Raw genomic sequence first — 14,408 nt, forward strand, 5'->3', positions numbered from 1 at the left:
CCAATGACCCAGCTTTGTCTGGAGGCATCCAAATCCTGCTGATTGGCAACCAGCAACACTGATTTCCAAAGTGTAGCTGCCAACAGAGACAGTCATTTAATATATGTCAAGTGTTGTGGTTACATACACGTGTTTTAAAGCGTATACATGATTCTATTCATTAAATATTGTTTGTGTATGACGTTATAATATACAGTATGAGGGTTGATTCAATGGCGGAACTAATGTTCGCTCTGTACGTGTTGTGGTGTGGGACTTTAATGATTGATGCACACTGCTCCATGTGTCACAGGAGAAGAAAGTCTCTGTCCTGTTGCCAAGGTAACCACCTAAAAAACTTGATTTACCCCTCTTGTGAATGCGGCCAACCTAAAAGCAAACCTTTTTTCTACTCTGACTGTGATTTTAATTTGACGCTTTTTGAAGTTATTATTCTCAATGTTAGCTCGTTAGCATGCTAATAGTTAGCATGTTAGCAGTATGTCTGTGCTGTATTATTAAGTTACATCCAAAGTGATTTGAGTAGTAAATACGTGCTTTATGTTGTCTAGGGGAATTTTCTTGTGTTGTTTTTAATTTTAATGCTACATTTTGTACAGTTCTCACGGCATTATTAACATCATTGCAATTCCTGTTGGAAATAGGAAGTAAGTAGACGCAGCATTGGCTGCTGCGACGCGAGGAATTGGGCCGCCATCTTGAAGTGGTGATGAGCCGGCGAGCAGCCCAAACTGACAGTTGACAGGTAGAAAACAAAGATGGTGTTCAGCGTTTTCCTGCTCAAATGAGCGGACTGTTGAAAATAGCAATCGGGGGATTACTTTTCACAAGTAAGATTGAACATTAACGTACTATTGGTTGTATTTTGTGAAAAGAATATTACCACAGAGTTGAGAAGGAGCAAAGATCTTCAATAGTACTGAAATCGTAGCCGCTAGCAAACAAGAGTATGACCATAATAGAATTGCTTCTCAATGAAATGAATTACATTAAAAAATGTCACATTAAGAATGTAATACAAAATATACAAAGTATCAAGACACAATAAACTCTCTGCTGCTGCAGCAACAGAGAGACAGTCTATAGCAGAGAGACAGTCTATAGGTCCCTAAGATATATAGATATCTAATGTTGTTTATGTAGGATATACGCATGCATATATAACCTAAACATATTGTTTCTTCAACTTAAAAATAGCCGACCGTTTTTTCCCCCCTTCTCTGGGAGTATATTCCCAGTTTTGATCTTGGACGTCTGGTCATTTGTAGCATATAAGAATATTCTATTACTGTTAAGCAAACTATGAATAATAAAACATGTGTCCTTTATCATAGCTACACGTATGAGAAAAAAGCGGGTGAAAATCAGCGCATACCTGCCAACTACTCCGGTTTTCCCGTAATTAGTACGGTTTTCATCAACCTATTCCGGGTTACGGTTGCAGTGATAAAAAATACGGTTTTTCATTAATTTAAAAAAATATTTTTTTTTTAAAATGCGCGAGGCTATTTATAGCACCGCTGCCAAGCACGAGGCACCTGTTGCCATTGTTTCCAAACGAGCGAACGATCATGGAATCAGTCGGAGAAAAATCGCAAACGAGTCTTAAACCGAAAAGAAAACTGCAGTCATTCCGTGAAGAATATTCAAAAGCCTATCCGGGAATAATTATCCGTTCCAAAAAGGGTGAAAACTATGCGAATTGCACCTTGTGCAGACAAGATTTTTTGATCGGACACGGAGGAATTAGCGATGTAAAAGACCACGTTGGGACAAAAAAACACGAGTCTAATGCCGTTGCTAGCGATACAAGTGGAAAACTTTCAACGTTTTTCGGATTTTAGCCACAAAAAGGTAATGACACCAATGTTATCTATTGGAATTGTTTAGTACTGTTATACTGTTAAAAGTGTTTATACTATTTATGCTTTCAAGTCCAAGTTGAAGAAATCTTGTTAAATGTTGACAGCATAACTACCAAAATACAGAAGTATGTCCTTAATATTTTTGCAGTGCTATTTCTGTTGAAAAGTTCAAATGATTACATTAGAGATGTGATGTGCCACTTTTCAAGTGTCTGATGGCTTCAATTAATTTTCATTAATTTTTCATATTTTGAATTCTTTTGAAAGGCTTACAAAAAAACGACATTTGAATTGTAATTCCATGCTATTGACAGGACTATTAATTTTAATGAAGTTAGCTTACCATGTTTACAGTATGATAATTGTGGTAGAAATGTGAATTTTAGGCACAGAATATTTTTTACAATTGAACAAGGCAGTAGATTATACAAGCTTGGACAGAAAGTTAATAATGACACCAATTTTTTTTTTATGGAATTGTTTAGTACTGTTTTACCATTTGTTTACTGTAAAAAGTGTTTATACTTTCAATGAACAAATTGAAGTCTTGTGAAAGGTTGACAGGATAACTGGCATTAACTGTGAAAATAATTTCAAACTATTGAAGTTAGCTTACAGAATAAACATGTCAATCAACCCATATGATTTTTGCTGTAATATTTTTGTTTTGAAAAGTCACTGTGACTGATAGAAAAGTGATGGTTTTAGCAACATTTTAACCTGTCTGAATGCAATCAATCATTTTGCGTCGGGGGGCGAAGCCTGAACCCCCCACCAGGACTTTGTCCTGGACCTACCGGGGCCTGCGGCCCCTGGACCCAGGCTACTAGGTTTTTCTGATTTCAAAAGTTGGCAGGTATGTCAGTGGTATTCAGTGACGTAAGATGAATTAAATGCGCTGACAGTTCATTGCTCCTGCCAAATGAATTGCACTGAGTGGAGCGGATCACCACTCCAAGATGGCGGCCCCGCGTCTCGTCAGCGACAGTAGGCAGTAGCGCTCCATGCTGCGTACCCTTAGAACATGTCTATGATTCTCACGGCATTATTAACATCATTGTAATTCCTGTTGGAAATAGGAAGTAAAGGAGCAAGAAGTTGTGGCAAAAAGGGGGTAAGCAGGAAATGGAAATAAAAAATAAAAGCGCTGGACAGGAAACAAAGCAAAATACCAGAAACAAAAAATGAGAGCTCATGACAAGTGCTGTTTGTAAGTACACTATTGGTATATCAATATTTTTTACAGCACATGTGCCTGCCAAGAGAAAGATAAAGGGTTCAAGGAAGGGTTATATATTTCATCGTACTGTAGTTGCTATGCCCTGCGGTGACCAGCCTCCATTTTGTAGGATGCCTGGTAATGTCTGCTCTGCACATTGACAACTTTTCTACTTTGCAGACTTCTTCATATCCTTTCCGACTCCATCGTTACCAGTCTGAAACGACCACGGTGAGATTGTCCCCCAGGCTGGGGTTTCTATTCCTTAGATAGTCACGTTTACTGCAACACTTTATGTCCTCACACACTTTATTTATGGCTTATTGTACTTTTATATTGCATTTTGGAGACAGGAGTTTGCATCAGAATTCCAATTGTGCCCATTCTAAAGCCTATGAGGGGTATATATATCTTTTTAGTTTTTAAGAACTGCATTTTTAAAATATCTTATAGCACAACAATTGGACACAGCGGATGAATTTATGCCATCACTGCAAGCATTATGAGTTACCAGAGAGTATTACTGAAATTCAGCCCACTCAGCTGCCGCTGGCTTTTTAAGTAAGACACCGGTCAATACTTTTGAGTAAGTGTTTGCAGGTCAGGGAGGTGAAAATCTACATTTATAGCGGAGAGGAGTTCTTTACTGGCGGTGGAGGGTTGCCAAATGCACTTATTACACGTACACACACACACCTTTTATCATAAATGGCACATTAAGAAAGCTTCACTTTTAAAATGCACTAATTAAACCTGCATTTTTTCCTGTATGGTACATGCATTTTGTATAATGCAGGATGCTGACCTCTGTGTGTGTGTGTGTGTGTGTGTGTGTGTGTGTGTGTGTGTGTGTGTGTGTGTGTGTGTGTGTGTGTGTGTGTGTGTGTGTGTGTGTGTGTGTGTGTGTGTGTGTGTGTGTGTGTGTGTGTGTGTGGTAGGGAGGTCTCATTTGAGTACGTATATTAGCGAGAGCATTTGGGGCAAGTGACGCATTGTTGCCACCAATAGTTACTTATATTCTTATTAAAAGCAATTGACCTCCTTGTTAGGAGATTTTTATTTTCTATTTTGGCACATTTCGTCCACCTCCTTGGGACTTGATAATGAAGAAAAAAATGATTCGGATCAATTGCTCACGCTTTGGGGGTTTTAGTGTTCTCTCAAGGCCTGATTAGACTCAGTCAGATTGAAAAAGCTTATTTCTGTGTTAGGGTTTTGAGTTAAAAAGGTCCCGCTGTAGACTATTTTTCAGCAATTTTAAATGTCAGCGGTCCCACAATAGTCTATTTAAAGTGTGTTGGCCAAAATCTAGCCTTGGGGCAGGAATTTTGCTTATTGTTCACAATCATTCTGAAAGACATGACGACGCATTGCAAATGTTAAATAAATGCGATTAAAAGTCTGCTTACCACTGCGCCTATGGGAGGTCCTCTATTTCGCCCATAAAATCCAATAAATAACCATCCAAAAAGCGCCCATATTCCTTCATATTTGTGACTTGAATATTAACCAAGTATTAGTCATATTGTTATTATAAGCACTAACGCAGACAAACTATTTTTAGCAGCGCCATGTGGGCCAATGTTGACATGATCGACTTGAGGGGTGTTTCCTTGCTTCCTTGCTCCCTGGAGGTTTATTCAAGATCATAAATCATGCCTCTCACCTGGATAGAAGAAGGCTGAGGTTGTATTCCGACCAGTTAGTACACTTCGACAGCCGATTAGGACCCGGAAATGGCGAGAACAACATAAAAAGACACCTGGTTCCACTCCCCTTTTCTTCATCTAAATGGGAACACGGGGTTTCCCCTAAATTGCCTGTGGTGGTGGGGGCGTGGTCACAATGACTACATCGATTAATTTGCATATTTTGCTATAATGATATGATTTTCTTTCAAATTTCTCAAAAACTTTATACAAACATTTAAAACAAATCTGTTTTTATTCATTAGTATTAACATATATTTTTTTTATCGTTTTGCCATATTTTCAATTGTTGCTGATTTCTGTACACGGTTGATATTTTTTCAGGTGTTTACAGACTTTTAATGACTTTTTAACATTTTTAATAAAAACAAGTAGCAACAAATGTAGCATCTTCTTCTGGTGTTATTATAGACTGAACTCGTGTTTAGAGACTCTACTTCTGTCCCTCCATGTCCTTGACTAAAGAGACTAAAGCGAGCATGACGTCACACTTGCTTGGCGCTGCTACTTGGACTTTCTCTTTTTAAAAGCCGCCACTGTCCTCCTAAAATGTGCACTTTTTGTAAAGGGCAGTCAGCGGGTATATCTGCAATATATACAAACATCATGTCCACATCACAGACATGCTGACAACGCTCCAGACAATAGCGCGCGTTTTGTTTACATTCGGTTTCCGTAGCGTGGTTTTCGGTGATCAAAGTCTTTTTTCAGTACATCACTTGTCAATAGTGCGCAAATAATATATCAATTCATACTGCAATGACCCGCTAATGTCAATGTTTTATGTTCGTGTGGTTTGGATTGGATGTCAGTTTTTCCCACGTTTACAAACCCCCGTCTGTGCCTGCAAGGTGATTGGCGGAGAATGAGGAAGCGTTGTTGTGTGTCCGGTGGGAAAGCGAATATTCAAGGAGACACCAAAGTGTTTAATGGGAGGTAAAACCTGTTGGAATTGTGCCGTTGTTTATCATAAGATTGGTAATAAAAGTTAAAAATAGCGTCAGAGTTTCTGTGATTTCTTCCGGGGGCTACGATAAATTATATTACTTTAATTTGTTTTCAAGTAAAAACAAACTTATTTTTTAAGGTGTGGTGGTGCGCTACATTCAATTACGTTACGGGGAAACCCTGAAATATATGAACATCCAAGCAGTCAGCATCCTAATGACGACAGACCGCACTCAAACTATCGGTGGCCCCACACTGTAAAAAGTCAATGAAATGAATAATAAATCATATAAATCAATGTTTACCTTACAAACTAGGAAAAAGACATATATCATTCATCTGTGTCAGTAGAAATGTTCACATTTCAGCCTACAGGAATTCAAACATGTTGCGCTAAGTTGTTGATGTTTTTTATCTTTTATTTGCGCATATGCTAACATTAGCCAGGTTAAACCATCATACTTGACTGTAAAATGTGCATGTATGTGCTGTGGTTTGGACAGCTCTGTTACAGCCACACCAGCTAAAAAATACACTTTTCCTTTCATAACATGTGTCACTCATATTATGTTCCCCAAAAATCTGTTCAGGTTTTTGACAGCCTGCAACATTCTCTCATCCTCAAAGACACACACACACACACACACACACTCGCGCGCACGCACGCACCCACGCATGCACCACTTAGGCATGTTTTTGCATGAGTAAACATTAACTCCGCAGGGCAAAACAAGACAATGAAGGAGAAAGCGATTCTTCACAGATCACAACTCTTCCTTTAGAGGCCTAAAGATGGACACAGATGCTTTTGTAGCATCTGTGTGTGTGTGTGTGTGTGTGTGTGTGTGTGTGTGTGTGTGTGTGTGTGTGTGTGTGTGTGTGTGTGTGTGTGTGTGTGTGTGTGTGTGTGTGTGTGTGTGTGTGTGTGTGTGTGTGTGTTGACAGAGTGTAGAGTAGCAGGCCAGGACGTGTGTGACATAGATGATTAGTGTAATGAAGCAAGCTGCTGCACACAATGGTGACAGATGTTGACGGAGGGAGGACATGTTCATCAGAAGTCAACTTGAGGGGCAAATGTGAGATGAAAGAACGTGTGAAAGTCCTCATGCATCCTTCTCAAAATACTCCTTAGTTGTTTTCCTCCCAGAGATCAAGATGGCCGCTCTCCTCGCTGTCTTTTCAAATGAAATAGTTGAAAGTCTTCACAAGTCCACTGGCATCTATCTGTTCATGCACTTGTTGTTGTAAGTTTTGTCATCCATCTTTCGTTGGATGGTTGTGTGTGACTGTTGATGGTCAACTCTTCTCTGATTGGAGCCTTCTCGCGCCCCAAAAGGTCTGCAAATATCATCTGATGGGAATGTATCACAACATCCGCAGTCGAGGATGGTGGAGGGAATACTTCGAAGACCTCCTCAATACCACCAACACGTCTTCCTATGAGGAAGCAGTGCCTGTGGAATCTGTGGTGGGCTCTCCTATTTCTGGGGCTGAGGTTGCCGAGGTAGTTAAAAAGCTCCTCGGTGGCAAGGCCCCGGGGGTGGATGAGATCCGCCCGGAGTTCCTTAAGGCTCTGGATGTTGTGGGGATGTCTTGGTTGACAAGACTCTGCAACATCGCGTGGACATCGGGGGCGGTACCTCTGGATTGGCAGACCGGGGTGGTGGTTCCTCTCTTTAAGAAGGGGAACCGGAGGGTGTGTTCCAACTATCGTGGGATCACACTCCTCAGCCTTCCCGGTAAGGTCTATTCAGGTGTACTGGAGAGGAGGCTACGCCGGATAGTCCAACCTCGGATTCAGGAGGAACAGTGTGGTTTTCGTCCTGGTCGTGGAACTGTGGACCAGCTCTTTTACTCTGGGCAGGGTCCTTGAGGGTGCATGGGAGTTTGCCCAACCAGTCTACATGTGCTTTGTGGACTTGGAGAAGGCATTCGACCGTGTACCCCGGGAAGTCCTGTGAGGAGTGCTCAGAGAGTATGGGGTAACGGACTGTCTGATTGTGGCAGTTCGCTCCCTGTATGATCAGTGCCAGAGCTTGGTCCGCATTGCCGGCAGTAAGTCGGACACGTTTCCAGTGAGGGTTGGACTCCGCCAAGGCTGCCCTTTGTCACCGATTCTGTTCATAACCTTTATGGACAGAATTTCTAGGCGCAGTCAGGGCGTTGAGGGGATCTGGTTTGGTGGCTGCAGGATTAGGTCTCTGCTATTTGCAGATGATGTGGTCCTGATGGCTTCCTCCGGCCAAGATCTTCAGCTCTCACTGGATCGGTTCGCAGCCGAGTGTGAAGCGACTGGGATGGGAATCAGCACCTCCAAGTCCGAGTCCATGGTTCTCTCCCGGAAAAGGGTGGAGTGCCATCTCCGGGTTGGGGAGGAGATCTTGCCCCAAGTGGAGGAGTTCAAGTACCTCGGAGTCTTGTTCACGAGTGGGGGAAGAGTGGATCGTGAGATCGACAGGCGGATCGGTGCGGCATCTTCAGTAATGCGGGCGCTGTATCGATCCGTTGTGGTGAAGAAGGAGCTGAGCCGGAAGGCAAAGCTCTCAATTTACCGGTCGATCTACGTTCCCATCCTCACCTATGGTCATGAGCTTTGGGTTATGACCGAAAGGACAAGATCACGGGTACAAGCGGCCGAAATGAGTTTCCTCCGCCGGGTGGCGGGGCTCTCCCTTAGAGATAGGGTGAGAAGCTCTGTCATCCGGGGGGAGCTCAAAGTAAAGCCGCTGCTCCTCCACATGGAGAGGAGCCAGATGAGGTGGTTCGGGCATCTGGTCAGGATGCCACCCGAACGCCTCCCTAGGGAGGTGTTTAGGGCACGTCTGACCGGTAGGAGGCCGCGGGGAAGACCCAGGACACGTTGGGAAGACTATGTCTCCCGGCTGGCCTGGGAACGCCTCGGGGTCCCACAGGAAGAGCTGGACGAAGTGGCTGGGGAGAGGGAAGTCTGGGCTTCCCTGCTTAGGCTGCTGCCCCCGCGACCCAACCTCGGATGAGCGGAAGAAGATGGATGGATGGATGGATACCACGTTACTGTATATTAAAGTTGGTCATTATGGTGGTGCTTAATGAATACTTAAGACTACTACGTTAATGTATATTAATGTTGGTCATTATGGGGGTACTTAATGAATACTTAAGACTACTACACTACTGTATGTTAATGTTGGTCATTATGGTGGTACTTAATGAATACTTAGGACTACTACGTTACTGTATATTAATGTTGGTCATTATGGTGGTGCTTAATGAATACTTAAGACTACTACGATACTGTATATTAATGTTGGTCATTATGGGGGTACTTAATGAATACTTAAGACTACTACGATACTGTATATTAATGTTGGTCATGATGGGGGTACTTAATGAATACTTAGGACTACTACATTACTGTATGTTAATGTTGGTCATTATGGTGGTAGTTAATGAATACTTAGGACTACCACACTACTGTATTTAATGTTGTCATTATGGTGGTACTTAATGAAAACTTAGGTCTACTACACTACTGTATTTATTGTTGTCATTATGGTGGTACTTAATGAATACTTAGGTCTACTACACTACTGTATTTAATGATGTCATTATGGTGATACTTAATGAATACTTAGGTCTACTACATTACTGTATTTAATGTTGTCATTATGGTGGTACTTAATGAATACTTAGGTCTACTACACTACTGTATTTAATGTTGTCATTATGGTGGTACTTAATGAATATTTAAGACTACTACGTTACTGTATATTAATGTTGGTCATTATGGTGGTACTTAATGAATACTTAGGTCTACTACACTACTGTATTTAATGTTGTCATTATGGTGGTACTTAATGAATACTTAGGTCTACTACACTACTGTATTAAATGTTGGTCATTATGGTGGTACTTAATGAATATTTAGGACTACTACGTTACTGTATGTTAATGTTGGTCATTATGGTGGTACTTAATTAATATTTAGGACTACTACGTTACTGTATATTAATGTTGTCATTATGGTGGTACTTAATGAATACTTAGGTCTACTACACTACTGTATTTAATGTTGTCTACATGGTGGTACTTAATGAATACTTAGGTGTACTACACTACTGTATTTAATGATGTCATTATGGTGGTACTTAATGAATACTTAGGTCTACTACACTACTTTATTTAATGTTGTCATTATGGTGGTACTTAATGAATATTTAGGACTACTACGTTACTGTATATTAATGTTGGTCATTATGGTGGTACTTAATGAATACTTAGGACTACTACATTACTGCAGTGTTTCCCACACATTCATTTATTTGTGGCGGCCCGCCACGAAAGAATTACGTCCGCCACAAATGGATTTTTCGGCTTTTGACTCGCTCGACCGCTCATAAAAGCAATGGGACTGTCTGTGAATGTTGCTTGTAGTTACACCTCCAGTGCAGTAGGTGGCGGTAACTCCGCCAATAGCACTTAATTCACCTGGTGGGCCAGAAGAAGAAGAAGAAGAAGAGGGACGGACGGGATCAAAATACTCGCCGGCTATTTTTCATAATGATGGCGCTTCCTACGTTTCTACCTCAAACGTCCAAAAGCTGCTGAAAGCCTTGATCCAGGATGCCATGGGGAAAAAAACTTAAATGGTGCCTTTTGGCAATAGTTAGCAGCTTGGTGGCTCATAGCCGGCTAGCTAACGCTTGCTAGCGTGGTAGCATTGCTTCATTTTTACAGGTGTTATAGGTAGATAGGTTATAGCTGCATCGCTCGCGGCTCGTCATATATTTAACGTTAATCCGCGATTTCACCGAGCGTTTCACTGACGGTTAGCAGCCTGACGCTGCTTCATTAACACCGCTGCTGTTTGACTCTGGGTCCGGGGCAGACGCACGTAATAACAATCACATGTTTTCATACCGACGAGCTAACGTGTCCAGGTTATAACCCTGTTGTCAATAAACATACATGGACTGAAGCTAAATTGTCCACTGTCCACTGCAGCATGTGAATGCATTGAAAAGAATAAAATCTGAGCCAACCAGCTGTTAAAATGTTGTCCAGGTTAATGTTTTGGCCATTAAAGGCCCTTCATTTCAAGATTTCAACTGTGATCGGGCTTTAAACAGGTGGCTGACCTGTTCAGATGGGTGTAACTGCTACTGGTCAAATAATTTGAAATAGCATTTAATTTTACATGTATGCAATGCCATTTAAATGTAATTATAGATAATAATAATAATAATAATAATAAATACTGTGTAGTGTTGTAAATAGTCAACGGGAAGAATTTTAGTAAGATATAAGCCATGAGCACTACACAGCCAGAAAAAAACCTAGGCAGGACAAGTAAAAATATTGGGGCAAGTAGATTTCAGAAGTCAGGCAAGTAGAAAAAAACCTTAACGTTGAACCCTGCATGTGTTGAGCTGCTGCCGCTTAAGGTTAGACGGCACTGTACATAGAGCGGTTCTGCTCGTTAGTAATAAATTCTAATGTTGGATGTTCACTCCTTCACACAGATGAGTATAGAAAAATATTTTCAACGGCCGAAAAGGGCTCGACTTGGAGAGGAGGTAGGCCTACAGTCCGGACCACAGGTGCGACCTGTTCAGCAGCAGAAGGAGGAGGAGGAGGAGGTTGACTGACTGTGGCAGGACACCTCTGCCTCTGTTTCACTTCATGTTGCTGGTAAATAATATGGTTGTAATAGTAGGCTAAAGTTAAATTTAAGGCTGAAACGACGCGTCGACGTAGTCGACGTCATCGGTTACGTAAATACGTCGACGTCGTTTTTATGCTTCGACGCGTCGCATATTTACGTCACACTGCCGTCATGGCGGAGCGCAAAGCAGACGATGCGAGCGGTGCGAGCGAGGGAAAAAAAGCACGCCAAAAGTCGTCAAAAGTGTGGGAGTATTTCAATAAACAAATGTATATAATTCGGCATTATTTCGGCCAGTCGGCTTATAAAATCAGAGCCGATCAGTTTACGTTCACGCGCAGGTATAACGCGGCGCCCTCCCGTCTCATCTGCTGGTGCGCGAGCCCGGTAATTAGACCGCTGTGTCAAATCAAGGAGTACAAAACACGCCAGCGCAGAGTGGAAAAAGGTTTAGTTCATTACAGATAACCCAGAGTTGTGCCAAAAGTATGTAAGATTTAATATTTCTCTTCGTGGGTGTGGCGCACCTGTTGCGCTGGTGAGATGGGAGGGGGGGTTGTGTGCATGTAGCGTGCTTAGTCTGGAGGCTAAATACACACAGTGTGTTATGTAACTGTTGTTTAGTGTTGATATTCTTTGCTTAGTTTGATAAATGTTGGAGCAGTTTGCTTCATCAGGAGGGTGAAGTCGCTCAACTTCAAGTGTTGGATTTAACTGTGTTGGTGAGGGCGTAGAAAAAGGGGCATTTTTCTACCAGTAGACAGCGTTTAAGATTGAGTGTTTCACTGCTAAATTAATAATATATTTATATTGAATATGGATTTTAAATATGTATCTAAATAGGTGGTTAATTGGTTAGGTATTTATGTATTTGCATATTGGGTTTTCTGTTGCATTTATCTATTGTGTTTCTGGTGTTAAATGTATTTTATATGTATCTTGGTGCATTTATGTTGAGACAATTTATTTAAAATCTGTTTTAACTTAAAGGGAAAAGATGTGTCCATTTTCTTGCACTTGTTTAATGGTTAAGAGTTTGATAGCCTAATTAATAATTGTAAATTATGGTATTGATAATTGATTGATTTTTTACAGCATGTTAATCTTGTGGTGTTTTGTCCTTAAAGGTTTTTCACCTACTAAAGAAGCTAAAGGCTACTAAAGACAGCTAATGACAGCTAAAGAAACTAAAGTCTATTAACACTGCTAAAGACTGCTAAAAAGACTAAAGAAGAAAAAAGAAGCTGTTTCTTGGTTGGAAAAACTGTTGCAAACTAAAGGAAAATAAAAGGAAAAAGTAACTACGGTCTGGTCTTTTGAGTGAAATCCAGAAGCCACATTCAGCATTGGTACATCCCTTCAAGTGTGGGATAAGCACAGCGAAAAAAGCAAAACACTTGACAGTTGTTGTATGCACACTGTGTCGAGCGGAAATGGCCTATCATAGCAGCACAACGGCTATGAAGGAACATTTGAAAAGAAAACACCCGACAGCGTTCTTGCCATCACCATCAACTAGTCAATCGTCCGCGTGAGTATACGTTGTCATCATTACACAAAATCATGAATGTGTCATTTGTATCTGCGTTGTAAATTCATAAACTAAAACACTGTTTCGCTCTGAGAGGCGCGTTTGGCATGCCTGTTCAGTGTTTACAAAGACGCGCTCCTCTTTAACGCTAACGTTAATTAGTTGTGCAAATACCTTTTACAACATTAACAGTTACATATACTATGTACAAACCAACAATTAACTTTCACTTTAATCATACTATCATTGTTGTGTTATTAAGCAAAATAAGCAATACTTTTACTTTTGTTGAAATGTTTACACTGTTACAGAATATTTCGTTTTGCACTTTTTTGTATTGGATGTTTATCTTTATTTTTGCACATTTTAAAGCAAAATAAGCAATACTTTTACTTTAGAAATGCTTATACTATTGCAGAATATTAAGATTTGCACTGGATGTTTACTTTTATATTTGCACATTAAAAAGCAAATAAGCTACTTTTAATTTTGTTAAATGTTAAAAGTTTTAAATGTTTACATTGTTACAGAATTATTTGTCATGTTGTTGTCAATGTTGACTGAGTGGCCATACTTTTTTTTTTGTATATAAAAGTCATGCCTTTTGAAAAAACTGGCCAACATTTATTTTTTCATCTTCATTTTAAATAAAAAAAAAATCGTTAAAAGGAAAAATAATCTATAGATTAATCGAAAAAATAATCTATAGATTAACCGATTAATCGAAAAAATAATCTATAGATTAATCGATAGAAAAATAATCGTTAGCTGCAGCCTTAGTTAAATTATTTAGTATTCACTAATTAAAGGGGCAGAGCTTTAAGAGACATTTTAGCTTTTATATTTTATAAGATATATTTTTTGTAAGAACCACAATTAATAAATATATTTCAGTGAATCACTAATTGTTCAAATCTGTATATAAATATGTACATAAAATGTTGTCATTATATTCCAACTCCGCGTTCTTCTGCCGCCCCCCGCCACCCGACCACACCACCACAAATAGATGCCTGTCCTGTGGGAAACACTGTACTGTATATTAATGTTGGTCATTATGGTGGTACTTAATGAATACTTAGGACTACTACGTTACTGTATGTTAATGTTGGTCATTGGAGAGCCAAGTTTCTTTCAAAGGTGGTATTTGGTGAAAGAAGTTTGAGAGCCACTGCTGGAGGTCACATTGAACATTTCCATTAGCGAGATATATTCCATTGGGTTAAATGACGTTTGAATGAAATAAAGACTCCTCTGCAGCCAAGTAAGTCCCCCCATGATTTATTTGATTGGGCCGGATGTTGTGGTCCAAATGTGTGTAGAGGAAGTGCAAGCTGTCCCCAGGCTGCCTGCCAGCTTACCTCTGCAAACTGTCGTCTTTCCAAAAGAAATCAAAAGAAATAGCCGCCTCGCCTGCACAAATGCATGGGTTTATGCTAGCGTGTCTTTCTCCTTTTGTGACCTTCCTGCTAAACCTTCTCCGCCGCCGCCT

The 14,408-nt window shown here is 40.5% G+C and overlaps 1 long non-coding RNA gene across 2 annotated transcripts in view; it reads left to right on the forward strand.

Moving 5' to 3' along the window:
• Positions 1 to 248: 248 nt before the first annotated feature.
• The window catches only part of LOC133621939 (uncharacterized), a 102,467-nt gene continuing 88,307 nt past the window's right edge, over positions 249 to 14,408 (forward strand). For both annotated transcript variants that reach the window (XR_009817714.2, XR_009817713.1), the window contains exons 1-3: positions 249 to 321; positions 645 to 745; positions 3,265 to 3,315. This is a non-coding gene — a long non-coding RNA (uncharacterized lncRNA). The remainder of the gene's footprint in view (positions 322 to 644; positions 746 to 3,264; positions 3,316 to 14,408) is intronic.

This window comes from Nerophis lumbriciformis, linkage group LG25, assembly GCF_033978685.3.
Source record: "Nerophis lumbriciformis linkage group LG25, RoL_Nlum_v2.1, whole genome shotgun sequence".
NCBI lineage: Eukaryota > Metazoa > Chordata > Actinopteri > Syngnathiformes > Syngnathidae > Nerophis > Nerophis lumbriciformis.